General features: G+C 43.6%; 1 protein-coding gene and 1 pseudogene across 11 annotated transcripts in view; one reads left to right on the top strand and one right to left on the bottom strand.

Annotated features, from left to right (window-relative positions):
* Positions 1-9,460, bottom strand: part of LOC110326689 — a 28,426-nt pseudogene extending 18,966 nt beyond the window's left edge.
* The window catches only part of Anks1b (ankyrin repeat and sterile alpha motif domain containing 1B), a 1,029,892-nt gene that overhangs the window by 830,481 nt on the left and 183,331 nt on the right, over positions 1-16,080 (top strand). The window lies entirely within an intron of this gene.

Raw genomic sequence — 16,080 nt, 5'->3', positions numbered from 1 at the left:
AGAGAGGAGAGGAGAGGAGAGGAGAGGAGAGGAGAGGAGATGCTTCATAAACATTGCAGAACTATCAAATAGAAACCCACAAATTATATACTCCAGGTTTCCTGGCTCCTGTGATCCCTCTGAGGCCTCTAGAAGGCATCACCTGGAGAGATTCCCTTTGGAGAGTCAGGCAGGGTTTTGAAGCAGGACTCAAAAATCTGAAATTTTCATTAAGCAGGATTATTCTGATTCGACTTGAAGCTCTGTATCCACGTTCTTTCAGATGGTGGCAGGTAGACCAGATGTTCCAACATGTGAATGTAGTGCAGAACATTTAGGATAAAACACTTGAAGCTGACCTTAAGGGGTTACGCCATCATTCATCCAGTCCTTTCACTCTGTCCCTCACCCAGCATGGCCAAAATGGCCTTTTCGAAGACACCCACTCCTTCCTTCAGTTTTTCCCAGCCTCAACCTTTCCTACTACTGCCTTGTTCTAGTTCCTCATTATATGTAAGACTCCTCATTTCTAGGGCCTAGTTCCTCAAAGTTCTTCTCTTGAGATTGAGGCATACTGGTTTCTAATGGATGTTCTCTCATTGTTTGAAGAATTCGGGCATAGAATGTCCCACACTTCAGAAACTTGGTGGATATTCTTGGTTGAACTTTAATCTCTTCATCACTTGACTCTTCAACCAATCTCTAGGGATTCACAACCAGAAGGTAGTCATTCAGTTCACACTTCTGGGCCCAGCATTCTTGTTTGAGGACGATGAGCCACTGCACAGTCAAATTTTTATTTCCCAACAAGGAACCCAAGCTAGGATCCTTTTCACTGAGGTATAGAATGCACCTTTCCTTTCTTAATTCATCCATCCTCTATACCTCCTCACCGTGGTTGTGGTTGTCTTCATCATCATCATTGACATCATTCTTGTTCTCTTTCTCCTCCACTTTCCTCCCCCCCCCCCTCCCCACCACCTCTTCCTTTTCCTCCTATCAGTTTTAGGCACAACAAGGCCCCGTACAACCACAAAGCATCAAAACTGACCATTTGAATGTTGACCACTGAACAAACTTTTGTTTCTTTGGTCCGTCTACTACAGGTAACCAGAAAGACAGTGTCGGGCAGTAAATGAATAAATTCACCCTTTAGACCAAAATAGGAAGAAGGGTTGCCAGCTGCACTGCTAGGGGCCAACAGGGCAGCAGGCTGGGCAGAAATTAGCATCTCACCTACAGTGCAGGGATGTGGGCTTCGAGGCTTTCTACTTTGGAGAAGAGATTGTTCAGTTGCCCCCGGTGACTTTATGTGTATCCTCCAGGCATATAAATCATAACATGTGGATGAATACAGGCAGAGTTGTCAGCGTACAATTTGGGGGTGTCAGCACCAGCCACTGTGCTTGGAGTCTCCAGTGAAGCAATGTCTACCTTGCAAAAGACCTCAAAGACAGAACTGGATGAACAAGGCAGTTCTGGTTGGTTCCAGTTCAACCACAGCAAAAGCTCAGGTCACAAGTCTGAACCCCTGTGGTATCACGGTGTAGCGCTCGGCAGCTGTTGGTCTGGGACTTGTAGACCAATCTTGTGAAAGTTCCCTAACAGAGGGCTAAACCTATCATCTTCTCTCTGTCTCTCTCTGTCTCTCTCTGTCTCTGTCTCTCACTCTCATCCTCTCTTGCTTTCTCAATCTTGCTCTCCTGCTTTTATTTTTGTGAAGTTACAATGTAATTAAGTTTCTCCCTTCTCCTCCCCCTAAACCCTCCTACCTACCCCTCCTTGCTCTCAAATCAATGCCCTCTTTTTCGTTAGTTGTTTTTTACATGCATATATGTGAATGTATAACCTGCTACATATAACCTGCTCAGTCTAACATTACTTGTATGTCTTTTGAGACTGACCATTTGGTATTGGACAGCCATGTGCTGTGTTCTTCTCTGGGGAAGACTATGTCTCTTGCTTTCAGTGATCTCTTTAGATGCCTGTAGATCTTTGTGTAGGTTGAGTCCCTATGAGGTTTTCCTGTCCACTTTGGTGTGTCTACTGGAGCTATCCATGCACACCTCATGATTATGTAGACATGTTAGTGAGACCTTATGAGAGTCTAGCTTCTTTTCTTTGTCTCCATGGATGGAACTGGGGGACACAGGCATGCTAACCAGCTACTCCATCCTTGAGCTACCACTATTCTAGCTAGCCCCTTGTGGTGTGGCTTTTCTTGGGGAGATAGGAGGAAATAGCTATTCGCATCTCCATAGGGCATCTACCGTAGTTCAAAGAAACAATTCCGTGCGTGTGTGACTTGGCAAAGCAATGAACATATTGGATTTACTTGTACACAGCGTGAGTGAGGCGTTCCATACAGGGACATGAGTGACTGGCTTAATGACACCTGTACCCACAAAAGCTACGCCAGCATGGATAGCAGCAGCAGCAGCACCTCGGGCAGAAACTGCATCCATGCAGCTCCTTGCACAGCTGGCAGGCAGCTCCACCAAAAAAGGTGTCTGGTGCCCTCGGGTCACGTGACTCTTGTAACGCTGAGCTTCCTGGTCTTCTAGCTCCACTTCCTGAGTCTGATGAGCCTCCCTCCTTCCTCTAGAAATGGATGCTTCAGTTGAGAAGAAGTAACTAAGTGATGGGCTTCCATTTCCTAGTTTTAAGGGTTTTTGTTTGGCTGGGTTTGGTTGGTTGGTTGGTTGGTTGATTGGTTGGTTGTTGGTTTTACTCAGATTAAAAGGAAAGTGAACAATGGTTCAGAACCCTGAGGAGATGTCAGCTGCTATGAGGCCAGGACTATTGACAACCTTTGCAGTCTCTTTCACTTCACAGCTGCCTTAAAATTATCTAATGCTCACAGCTCACCTGCTCTAGAAAATTATTATTCTTTTCCTGATGTGGTAGAGGAAATGGGAAGTTAAACACTCCCCCTACCCTGTGTGTGTGTGTGTGTGTGTGTGTGTGTGTGTGTGTGTGTGTGTGATAGATACAATCTGGTCTTGCGAGGTTGTGTACATTGGGTGGTCTATGATGCATTGCTCCTGCCTCAGAACAAGCAGTCACCGGTCACTTCCCATGCCCAGCCTTGTTATCCAAGTCACTGGTTAATCAGTTTAAACTGCAAGGTTCTAGTTAGCACTTAAAAGGATTGATTCTAGAAGGTATGCCCATACCTGGTGCTCAGGGTGCAATTTGTTGAGATAAACATCCAGATGGCCAAGAGCAATTCAGTTAGCCACCCAGCACTTCAGCTGCTTCATCCATAAACGGAGCCACCTCCATAGCTCCCCTCCAGCTTTCACCTTTGTTGGCTTCAGGCAGAACATAAACCCACTGCTCCCCCCACCCCCAAGTTACTGCAAAGCAACAAACTGCAGGGATTCCATTGGCTGTAAGCACTAAAAAAGCATGGGTGGGGGGATTCAGAATGAAGGGAAAGTATTTAAGAATAAACAGCAGGGGGCCTAAGAGGTACTGCCAGGTACAGAAGAGCCAGATAATGTTAAATTACAACTGAAGAGAGGTGGAAATTATATAAAAACAAGGCCAGCAATGGTGGTTAAAGGGCGGGTTCTGCAGTGTGAGATAAGATGTTACTTCCCAAGACTTCTTCTGCTAGAAGATTCGTAGTTACAAACATGAATAATCCACAGCACATATCATTTCTAAAGATAGAGGCTGTGATCCTGTTCCAGATGAAAAGCCAAAGAATGAATATGCTCCACCAGTTGGCAAGTGACAGACAAGTCCACTACGACATTTGCAATGATGCATCAGCAAAATTAGAATCAGAATATCCTGTATACAGATGTTGAATCCATCAACCAGAAAGGGAAAGAAGATGCTGCAGGTAACGGAAAACTGCATCAAACTAAAAGAAATAGAGGAGGTATATTTGTACAAGCTATGACAAGACAGCTGTCACTCTAAGTCACAGCTGTACTGATGCTCAAAGACCGCGGAAGACAACTTCACTCTATGACAACAGCCAGGAAGTGGAGAGAAACAGTTGGTGAAGACAAAAATCTTCTGCATTGAATCTCTGGTTTGCAAGTGAACATTTTCATGGCTTGTAACATCCATTAGTTATAAATAGGTTAGGTGAGCCAGGTCCGTTTGAGAGTGTGTGAGTCAGCTGGAGTCATCTTTGACCCTCTCTGTCCCTCACATCCCACCTAACCTCTATCAGGACATGCTGCGGGGTCTGCCTTCAGAACACACCCTGAATCCAAACTGCTTCTCACAGCTCCACAACTACCCTGGACAGCAACAACCTAAGCACAACCCAGGTTAGCCTCGGGCTGCTAAATGGACTTCCTTCATTTTCCTCTGCCTGTCTGACATCTGCTGCCCATGCTGTCTCCAGACTGGTGGGTCTCACTTCTCTGCTGCAGAACCTTCGGAAGCTCCCCGTTGTACTTTGTTACGAGTGCACAATCCTGTGCACTGGCCTTGAACTTACCCAGGGTTCCCTGCTATTCCCTTAACTCCCACCCCTACACCACCTCTACCGCACTGGCATCCTATCCCTCTCTCTCATCTTTGACCCTCTCTGTCCCTCTCTCTCCTCCCTCCCTCCCTCCCTCTCTCTGTCTCTCTCCCTCCGTCCCCCCCCCTCCATATGGAGAATTTGCCTAGGCAGTTTCCCCACCTGCAAAGCCTTCCCCAATTATGTAAATCACACATTTTCATTGAGGTGAAACCTGACTGTTCTATTAAAATGATAATCAGCTACTTCCATCTTTCTCCCTAGGCCTTAGGATCCTTTGTCCTGCTCCATGGCTCTCTTGCTGACCCTACTCATTTAGTTTTTGATTTAGTGTTGTGCACATGCGTGTGCACGCACACACAGACAGACAGACAGACAGACAGACAGACAGACAGATAGATGGATATCCTACATATATAGATATCCTACATGTATAGATATATAGCTATACATAGATATGTATTTGTTTGGGTGGTTTTTTTGAGATTTTTTGTTGTTGTTGTTGCCTTTTCCCCTACAGAGAACATGGGAATTAAACCCAGAATCATTTGCAAGCTTGCCAAGTACATCCTGAGCTACATCCTGGCCCCTGGTGTTTTTTAAAACAAGCACTCACTTTGTAGCACAGGCTACCCTGGAACTGGCAGTCTGTGTGGCTCACTCCTCCTGTTACTAGAATTCCAGCTATGTGCTACCACAACTAGCTGCAATTCAATATGTTTACTATTTGCTTTTTGTAATTCTTCCTTCCCGAAGGATTCCAGTGAGTGCAGAGAATTGGGGGTTCCCTGTGGGAGATTTTAGTCTCACTTATAAAAGAATGTGAGCATGGGCTCAAATGAAAGCTTGAGGAAATTTTCATCCGAGTTTAAATGAATAACTTGAGACCAAGCGAGCTATAAATCTGGGCATCTAGAGGAGGAGGATGCAGAGAGGAAACCCAGAGGCCGTGGCATTGAGTTAAGTCAGCACGGGGTCAGCCATGTCTCAAAAGACAGCCACAGGGCTAGGAGGTGACCCCTAAAAGAGGAATAAGGAAGCAAAAAGTATCAAGGAAAGAATTTTAGGCTTTGGTCAGCATCAGGGAGGGGAGAAAGAGGGGAAGGGAGAGAGGGGGAGAGGGAGAGAGGGAGGGAGGGAGGGAGGAAAGAAAGGAAAATTACACCTTTCTGAGTCAGGACTTGGAAAGGCATAGAAACCCAACTGTAATTCACAGCTCTCAGGGACTAGGCGAGAGGGTGGGAATTCTTGGAAGAAAGGTATATTATCTCATTAAACGATTAATCATTTCTCTTCTCTCTTTAGTTTAGCTTAAGGTGGACCTCCTTTCCTAACTGTGGGTGGTCCCTTGGCCAGGTGATTGACCTACCCAATTGACTAACTCTTAAGGGAAGAGACAATGGTCTGTCTCCACCCACAAACACATATTCTACTCTGCTATCACAATAGGGTGCTCTTTGCTCCCAAGCAATGCCTCGAATGCCTGCTGCAGTAGTTAGTACTTAGTAAACATCTCTGTGTATGTGTAGAACAGAATTAAAAAAATCATTGCACTCAAACAGGCTTAAGCAAAAGGAACATACTATCCCATGTAACAGAATTCCAAAGGTGGGATGTTAGAGATTGAGTTCTGCACCCTCTCAGTTTTAGGCCAGTGACTTCATCAGTAATTACAAGACATCCTCAAAAATCTGTGATGGTTGAAGATGAATCTCTGAATCTCTTCCTTGAATTGAAGACACTGCCTAGGAGCTCCAGCGAAGTCTACCACCACCTTAGTGTCCCAAACTGAGCCAGTCTTTACTGCCCAGGAAATAGCGTTACCAGACTTTGTCTCAGAGAGAAGGGGGATACAGAAGACAAGGTGGATCTTGGCTGCATTTATCACTTTCACCTCACCCATAGGATTACTTCACAGTTGGGGAGGGCATAAACCCAATGTCCACCGATTCAGCATTAGCAGCTGAGACAGACTGGCAAAAAGGAACAAGGGGGTGGGGGCCTTGGGGGTGGGGGAAGGTTAAGGCATTGTTCAAGAATTGGAGCGGGGAAAGGCAGAAAGCCCTGGAAACATCCTAATGATTTTGCTGAGTTCAGAAGCACTTGAGCCCTGTGATTTATTGGGCTTGCTGAGAGAGATTGGAAGCCTTGACGCGGATTGCACAGACGGCCAGCTCCAGTGTGGCTGTCTCACACCATCCCTGCTGATCCATATTCACACAGTAAATATATTTAGGAATGACGGCAAAACAAATTTGCCATTGATTCTGGTTCCTCTCAAAAGCAAACAGAACAAACGTCGCGTATTCTTGCGGTAAGATGGAGCAGGGAGGCTGGTAGGTGGAAGCCTGCAGGTTCTGTTACTGTTTGTTAAGTGTGTGGTGTGGGGTAGACTGGGGGGTGTATGGGTCAAGGAATCTGATATTCCTCCTTCTGGGGTGTTTTGACTTTGCATAAAGGACACTGGGAGGCAGAGAGGCTTATCACCCCTGCAGAGTTTTCATCAATAAGCACTCAGCCTGAGATGGTCTTAACTCTCACTTCTGTGCGGTTGAAAAAGCAAGAGGGGATAGGAAAGTGTCCCCTAATCAAATTAGAGAGATAAGCAAGATTCCTGAGAGAGAAATGACGACGACAAAGAAGCAAAGATTTTAAAACCAATCTGTATGCCCAAGCTCGGGCCAGCAGTGGACAGGTTGTAACAAGCTCATCGCTGCTCACACGATGGGGGAGATTTCAAGAACACAAGCTATAGGCGGGTATTTTCCCATGTGAGAGATGCTTGGAGATGATGTTCTTAAATCAATATAGAAAAGAGGAGCTTTGTGTATTTTTAACTTAGCAATTATTTCATTCCTGTGCTTTAACCTTGGGTAGTTTTTTTTCTCTCTCTTTCTTTTGTTTTGGGGGAGGGGAGATATTTGAGCTAGTGACATGGTTTCTTATGTGTGGAGTGTGTGTGTTTTTTCATGGCTGTGTGTATTTGTGTGTGTGTGTGTATATATATATATATATAGTATGTGTATTTTTATGTGTATGTATATGTATGTATGTGTATTATGTGTATATGTATATGTATGCTATGGTATATGTGTATATATATATATATGTATGCATGTTATGTGTGTATAGGTGTATGTATGTATATGTATGTTTGTATGTGTATGTATGTATATACGTATGTATATGTGTGTATGTATGTATATATGTATATGTGTGTATGTATGTGTGTATATGTGTGTGTATTATGTGTGTATATGTGTGTGTATGCATGAATGTGGAGAATAAATGTTTTTGAATTGCTGTCCACCAATTTAAAAAAAAACAAAACAGAGCCTGTCACCTAGCAGACTAGTTTGGCTGCAGTGAGCTCAGGGTTGTACTTCTCTACCTCCCACACACTGAGATTAGAAGCATGCACAAGGACACCTGGTGTTTATAAAACATGGGTTCTGGGGGTTCACCTTAGTGTCTTCTGCTTGAAAGATAAGCACCTAAGATACGATTAAAAGATAAGGCATCTCCCAGACCCCAGAGACACAGTTTCACAGAGACTTGCTGCACTGTTGTGGCTGCAGAGGATGTCTGTGTCCTAATCCTTGCTCTCTGTGAGTGTGTCTGACGTGAAGGTAAATTAAGATTACAGATGGAAACTAATATTATCAGCAGAAACCCTTAAAATACTTAAAAAAAAAAATTCTGATTTGCCCCAGGGAATCCAGTATAGTCCCAAAATGTCCTTAGAAATGAGAGGGGAGGTAGGGTCCAAGGAGATGAATTAGCAATTTAAAATGCTTGCTTGTTGCCAGGCCTATTCAACTAAGTTGGATCTCCAAGACCCCTAAGTTGTCCTCTGAGCGTGCTATGTCACATACACAGAAACACACACACACACACACACACACACACCAAGGAACCAAAGGGATGTTGGTTTGAAAACGACTCAGGTTCTGAAGATGAAAGATGATAGCCCTTAGCTATGGAAGACAGGCAGTCTCTAGAGACTACAAGGATGTGGCTTCTCGTTCTAGAACTTCTGGAGTGGTGTGTGCCTTGCTAATAATACCTTGATCTTTGCCCAGTGAGATCTGTGTCAGGTTTCTGATGGACAGAGCTGCAAGATTAAAGTTGTATGGTTTTCAGCCATTCAGCTGTGGCAGTTTGCTGTAACAGCTACAGGTAATTAAGACAGTTCTCATTTTATAGAATCACACCCTGCAATGGAACCTCCTAAGATCTGAAAAGAGGTTGATTCAAGGCTGACTCCAATCCACCTTACAGATTTCAGAAATTGAGCTTTCTGTGTATATAGCCACTTCAGGAAATTGCTATGTACCGCCCCGTTATCATAAGCCAGGAGGATCACCCAGCAGTGGGTACAAATTTAAGAACTGTTTCTTTTCAGACATAGCCAGCTTCTTACTTCTATTATCTTTATTCACCTGACTATAAAACAAAACAAAACAAAACTTGTCCTTGAGTTAAGACTGAAGAAACTTTCTCATTTTTGCTCTTGTGCATTTTTTGCATGAGGTTTGGCGTTATATGAGGGTTGGTTTCCAGTTTAATGACAACCTTTCTAACGGAGGTCATTCTCTGTTGAGATGTTCAGTGCGTGACAGTGCGATTATGTGTTGAGCAAATACTTATTTGACTCTCCCTGTGTAACAAGAAATGCCGTATGCAGCACAATTCAAGAGTAAACAGGCAACACTGAGTCCTTGACTTTCCAGAGTTTAAAATCAAGTTGGGGATGCAAATACACACAGGTATACTCTAGAGAGTGCAATGGTTGAAGGACTGTGACTGAAGTAGGTGTGGAGGGGCACCTAGCCTTGTGGAGCAGGATAAATGGATGGTGAAGGGCTGAAGCCAACCAAGAGTTGACTCCTGTTTGCAGACATCAATCATCGTCATGCTTCTGTTTCTACCTTCCGGTCCAACTAAGTCCACCCTCAGAGACTCACCCTGTTCCTCACGATACGCCATATTGTCCGTTCAGAACTATGAGGGAATTAAAAAGTACTTTTCAAAGTTACAGCTCAATGTGTTGGAACCACCATAGTTGGAGTTTAGACTTTTTTTTTTTTTTAATTTTTTAATCTTACTACACCACACGGCTAGCCAAAGGGCCAAATTAATTTTAGGAATTTAGAAAAATTACATTAAAAATATTGCTACTTAAGTGCCCACAATGCCTCTACTCTGGGAGCATCTTCCGTTGTTATGCCTTTTGAGCATAAATCATCATTCCTCATTATTTGGAGACTCCACATTCACAAATTTACCTGCTTGTAGAAGAAAATGCAGGCATGACCTGGTTTGCACTCTCCATGTCTCCTTTTAAGTTCTTCATCCACACAGAGACCCTGGTGGTGTGAGCACCCACTGTCCAGTCCACGGTAATGTATTCACCAATCACAGTCAATAGGCTTCCACTATATAAGTCGTTGTTTGTGTGCAGTAAAGCAGACCCTATTCCCTGAAACTGTCTCCAGAGTGGCTCATCTCCATGCCCTTTACGGACCCACAGGCATTGCAGGGATGCGCCAGAAACAATGGCACCTACTCATTAAAATTTTATTTAATTTAACCCCAAAATCAATAATAATCTTGTATTCTTCATCACTTGTGAACATGTTCATGCACAGAGAGCCATGGGGAGCACAACTGGCCAATGTTCATCTTCCCAGTGGAGGTTAAAGAAAGTGGCACTGCCTTGTTTCCCCTCTGATGTTGGAAGGGTGTCTTTCTTGGGGTCCACTTAGTGCCATTCTGTTCCCTTCTTTGTGGAGCTTGTTCATTATGTCACTGATTAAGATGGCACTCAAGGACAGCGCTGACATGTTAACTAGTGTTCCCAAGCGTAAAAGGGCTTCGGTGTCTCTTAAAGAGAAATAGAACTGTGGTTTAAGTGAGAATTACACAGCCATTGCTTGAGCTCAATGCTAATGGATCTAATATATATATATATATATATATATATATATATATATATATATATATATAATGTTCAAACAGAAATGCACATAAAACGAGATAATGAGTACTGGAGGTGTAGCTCAGTGGTGAGCATTTATCTAGCATCTAGCATGTGTGAGGACCTAGGGCTGAACACAAAGAATAAAAAAGAAAGTTAGATATTGATTGATTGTGGAAAATATTGTGGCAAAAGGTTCACAGGTACCTAATCCTGAATTCCTTGTATTTGCTATATGTGCAGTGACTCAGCAATGACCAACTCAGGTGTCTACAGTGACATTCTAGATTCTACCACAGTAAGTGAAAATGGACTGGTTTTGCTTTACGCCAGGGAGAGCTACCCTACATCTGTTTATTTTTAGTGTCTTAATCTTTTCACTTAGCCACACACTTTGAACAGCTGTGTATGGCCTTAAGTATTTAAGATATGGTTTTTAAAATGACTCATTCCACCAAGTGGATCTCTATGATCTGTCTATCTCTTGATAGTAGATGTTAAATTATTTCTAAAGACCATTCTTGCTCATGCATTTCCATGGATCCAATTCATTCACACATTTAACAAGTATTTATTGAGCCTGAAGGAAGCTTTCTCACCTAGGTGCCTGGTGAACATGGAACTTGAATATACTCAACTCCCAGGCTAGAGATAGAAGAAAAGAGAGACTTTTCTTCCTCATCCCCTGTCCATCTCCCCACCTTAGATCTCGCCACGCCAACACACACATCAGTAACCCGAGGACCAGACTCCTGTCTAGCTGCATGCGCATAGCCCAACCCCACCCCACCAGGGAGTCTGGCAGGACTGAAGGGTGGTTCCATTAGGCTGAAGAATACCTGCCTGCATGCAGTCCAGTCCTTTGCATGCAGTAGACCCTCTGGAGACCAGGCAGCAGAAGAGAGGGGTCGGACATAACTGTAGACCTGCTCAGGGTTGACCGCCACAAACACTAGTAGATTCTCTCCCATGCATCTTTTCCAGATAGAGCAGTTCCCAAACTTGCTTTTCATTACTGTTTCCAAGATCAAACTCAGAGGCCAGTGACTATCGAGGCATCCGTGTACAATGTTAGAGCAAGCTGGTAGCGTGAAAGTTAAGAACTGGTTGCAAGCATTCAGTGAAATCAGTTAAGGTGGCCATGTCTGTAGTTTTAGGTTACCCATAAGGCTAGATAGAGTTCAGCCTGGGCAACATAGCAAAGCTCTGTTTCTAAATAATTGATTGATTGGTTGGTTGGTTGGTTGGTTGATTGGTTGATTATTCAATCAATTAATCAATTGGCTGAATGGTTAATTGATTGATTTTTGGTGGTCTTAGTCTATTCCTAATGGGCAGCATTACTTTAAGATGTCTGTGTCAGTCCACTTTACATTATTGTGACAAAATGCCTGAGGTAAACAATCCTGAAAGGAGGAAAGGTTTCTTGTGGCTTAAGGTTTCAAATGTTTCTGTACTGTGGTTGGCTCCATTGCCCTGGAACCTGTGATAAAGAAGCACATCACAGTGGGGGGGGGGGTTGTGGTAGAACAAAGTGGCTCCTTCATAGCATCAGGAAAGCCCAGGAGAAGGGGCAGGGGGAGGGTTGGGCTTTCAGCATCTGCTTCTAAGACACACCCCCTAGCATACCTTTTTTTTTTTTCCCCACTAGGAACTACCTCATAAAGAGTCCACCGCCTCCCAACACAGCCAGGGGCTGATACACAGTCCATAGGTCTTTGTGGGTGCGCTCTAGATCCAAAGGAAAGCAAAGTCTCAAGTGTCCAATTAGCAGGGGTGAGTGGGAAGTGATTCTCTGTGAGTGGTCTAAGAAACACGTGCGTACACAGATGGAACATGTGGCAACTTGAACGTCAGAAGCTTGGGCTGCAGGAAGCTTGGCTCTTTGGGAACTACTGCAGGGAGTAAAGGTGAATTGTATCAACCACTATTTGAGAGAAGTGCAATGTGTAACACTGCTGACTGCTGATGAGCCATTACCACTAGAGGTCCCGCCTGCCTGACTCCGGTGAACTCCGAAGACTGTTGAGTGCTGAGGTGGAGGATTGTAGCACAGGGCATTGAGGCGGTTTGAAATTCTGCTTTAGAAAGATTAACTGCAGTGACCTTTGGCACACTATGCATCTTCTCAGCAAATTCTTTCCTAACACAAAAGAAGCCCCAGCTACTGGGGAGGCTAACCGGTTAGAAAGCCCAGGAGAGTGACGACTGCATTTGTATGCATTGCGGACAGGTAATTCCTGCTCAGGAGGAATTGAGGTTCAGAATGGAAATTAATATCGTCTTATTTAGCGGCTATTCATTGTGAGTCTCTGGAAATCTTAATGCTGGTAACATATGCCTGATCCTAACAAGGTTTCTCAAAGACGTTCTTCTAAAAAGTGTAAATTCCGTATACTCTAGGTCATCAATAGCCAGCGATCACTCACAGCTCTCATCCAGAGATGCAGTTTGAATCCAGTTTGGAATCTCTCAACAATTTAACAGCCCCAAGGTGAAAAGGGGGTGGGGGTCAGCTGAGAAAAGTCAGGATCGGATCTGATGAAGTTGTGCCATTTCATTAACCACATAATCCAACCAAGACGCACTGCTTGCCCATAAGTATTTTAAAGAAAGTCCACTTCACACTGACTATATATGTACCATTCTTCAAAGTTCTAAGAATGCTTCCTTGAAGGCCACTGGGTTAAAGCTCAAACATGATATTATTATTATTATTATCACATCATCATCATTATTACTATTATATTTAATTTTTTATTCTTTCATGTATTGCATCCCAACTGTATTTCCCCTTCCCTCCCCCTAGTATCTCCCTCCCACCTCCCCTCTTCCCCAGATCCACTACCCTTACCTCCACTTCCTATCCCTGCCTCCCCTTAGAAAAGAGCAGCCTCCCAAGGACATGGACCAAATGGTAAAAACAAGCCACAAGAAGACCAGACACATACCATCAGACCGAAGGCTAGACGAGGCATCCCAGTAGGAGAAAGAGGGTCCTATATGATATGTTTATAAAAAGAAGAAGAGAAGAATATGTTCTATGGAGGTGTGGTGAGTTATGGGGAAGGGGATGTCTCAGTGAACCCATGCAGAGGCATCCCTTCCCCCTGAAGGACCAATCATGGTATAGTATAGAATAGAGTTTATTCAGGGCATGGGGGTAAGTTAAGAGGGTAGTAGAGGCAGAGAAAGGCAGAGAGAAAGATAGTAGAGAACTAGAGGCCGGCCATGAGCACATAGAGAGATGGGGGAGGGGGGAGGGAATGGGGAGAGAGGGGGGAAGGGAGAGAGGGGGGAAGGGAAGAGCAAGGGAGCAAGAGCCCAAGAGAGCAAGAGCCCAAGAGAGCAAGAAAGGAACAAGAGAACAAGAGAGAGAGGAGGGGGCAAGCAGTCCCTTTTATAGTGGGTCAGGCATACCTGGCTGTTGCCAGGTAACTGTGGAGTAGAGTTTAGACAGAATGCTAACACTACAAGCAGGCAAAAGAGTTAGAGACACCCAGCTCTTTATTGTTAGGAATCTCACAAGAACACCATGCTGCACAACTATAACATAGATGCAGAGGACCTATGTCAGACTCATTTGGGCTCCTTGATCTCTGTGAGCCCTCTTGAGTCCTGGTCAGTTGATTTTGTGGGCAGTTTTCTTGTGTTGTCCCTGACCACTCTGTCAAACTAGACTTCTAATTAACCTCCACAGTTGGTCTTTCCACCAAGGTCTTTTCCACTTCAATACTGATGGGCAATGCATTTTCCTCTTTCCCAACCATCAAACTCCTTAAAAGTTCATCTCCTGTTTTGCCTTTGTCTATATCCTCAACCTTTCCTTCCAGGGAATTTTCAGGTTTCTGTGGCATGGTCTATTCTTAGTAAACCCATGTTAGGGAATCTTAGATGCTCCTATATTCACTTAAGGGACCCAGTATAACAACAACAACAACAACAATAATAATAATAATAATAACAATATCTCTCTGCATGTGTACATGTGTGTATGAATGTGTATGAATGTATATGTGTGTATGTGTATAAGTGTATATGAATGCTTATGTATATATATATATATATATGTGTGTGTGTGTGTATGTGTCTGTATATGTGCTTGTGTATTGTGTATGTGTGTATGTATATGTATATATATGTATATGTATGTATATATGTGTGTGTGTATATGTGTATATATGTGTGTATAGGTATGTGTATATATATATGTGTATATATGAATATGTGTTTGTGTGTATATGTATCTTTGTGTATGTGTATATATGTGTATATGTATCTTTGTGTTTGTGTGTATGTGTGTGTGTGCAAGTGTGTATGTGTTCTCCCAAGGCTTCAATCCTCAGGAAACAGAACTAGAGAATCTTTCACAGTTCCACTTAAAGTCTCAAATTCTCAGGTATTGTTAGGTTTCCCCAGATACCATTCTCTTTCTGTCCACGGATCCCACAGAGTCCTGGATCTTATCTCATTTTAGTGGAGTCCAGCTTCCCCTGAGTGATGCTCAACCACGCCACATTAGATAGTTCACAGGGGAGACAGGCTGCCAGTTAAGAACCAGCTCCTGTCAGTGTCAGTTAGGACTGCTTTGCTCCTGTCACTTGATTAAGATTTTAAAAGATTCTGCTGACACCCATCGGAATTCAACATATGTTGGTAATAATGATTCTAATGTACAGTGCTCTCAAAACTGATTTTCTGTTTGCATAATTAATCAGTATTTATGCAGCACATAGCAGGAGTCATCGTAGGCGGTAAAACAAAAAAGAAAATGTAGGCATATAAAGCAATTGCACCTCGGAGACATATGGACTAGTAAGTGAAGCCAAATTCACCATAAACTTACTATAAGTAGAGCTAGCTAGATAGCTCAGGCTGAAAAATGCTTACCAGGCAAGCACTAAGACCTGAGTTCGATCCTCCATATCTATACCAAAAAGCTAGGCCTGATGGCACGTATAAGCAATTCCAGCTCTGAGGAGTTGAAGAGAGGAGGATCCCTGGGGGCTTGCTGACTACCTAGCCTAGCCTAGCCCAGGTGATGAACCCAGACCAATAAAAAAGCCTATCTTAAGAGACAAGGCAAAAAGCTGTCTGAGAAATGATACCCAAGGTTGACCTTTGACCTCCATGTGTACATTTTCACACATAAGACACACACACACACACAAAAGCACATGTGCACACATGCACACAAACACACATACGCACACAGACTATAAATGCAAATTCAGTATTCTTCACCTCAGTGAATCATTTTGCTTATTGCTAGTGTGTACATTCTACTTCAGTGCTACAACTGCAGCTGTAGAGAGCCAATAAGATATTGAATTCTATCTTTCACAGAGTTCATGAAGGAGAAGGCGGCTGGTCAAATACAAATGTGCCTCAACTTATTACGAGATTCTACCCCATTAAGCCCATTGCAGGCTGAAAATATCATAAGTCAAACATGCATCTTAATATGCCTACATCACAGCTCAGCAACTCAGTGCACTGTCAAGCATTGTTGTTTCCCGTAGGAATCATGTGGCTGACTGAGAGCTGCAATACCTTCCCACTGCCCAGCATCTCCAGAGAGTATTGTGTTTTGTATGGCCAGCTAGAGAAAAGATCGAAATTAGAACTG

Source organism: Mus pahari, chromosome 9, assembly GCF_900095145.1.
Source record: "Mus pahari chromosome 9, PAHARI_EIJ_v1.1, whole genome shotgun sequence".
NCBI classification, from domain to species: Eukaryota; Metazoa; Chordata; class Mammalia; order Rodentia; family Muridae; genus Mus; species Mus pahari.
Note: the sequence above shows the minus strand (reverse complement) of the source record. Positions and strands in the feature narration are given on the sequence as shown.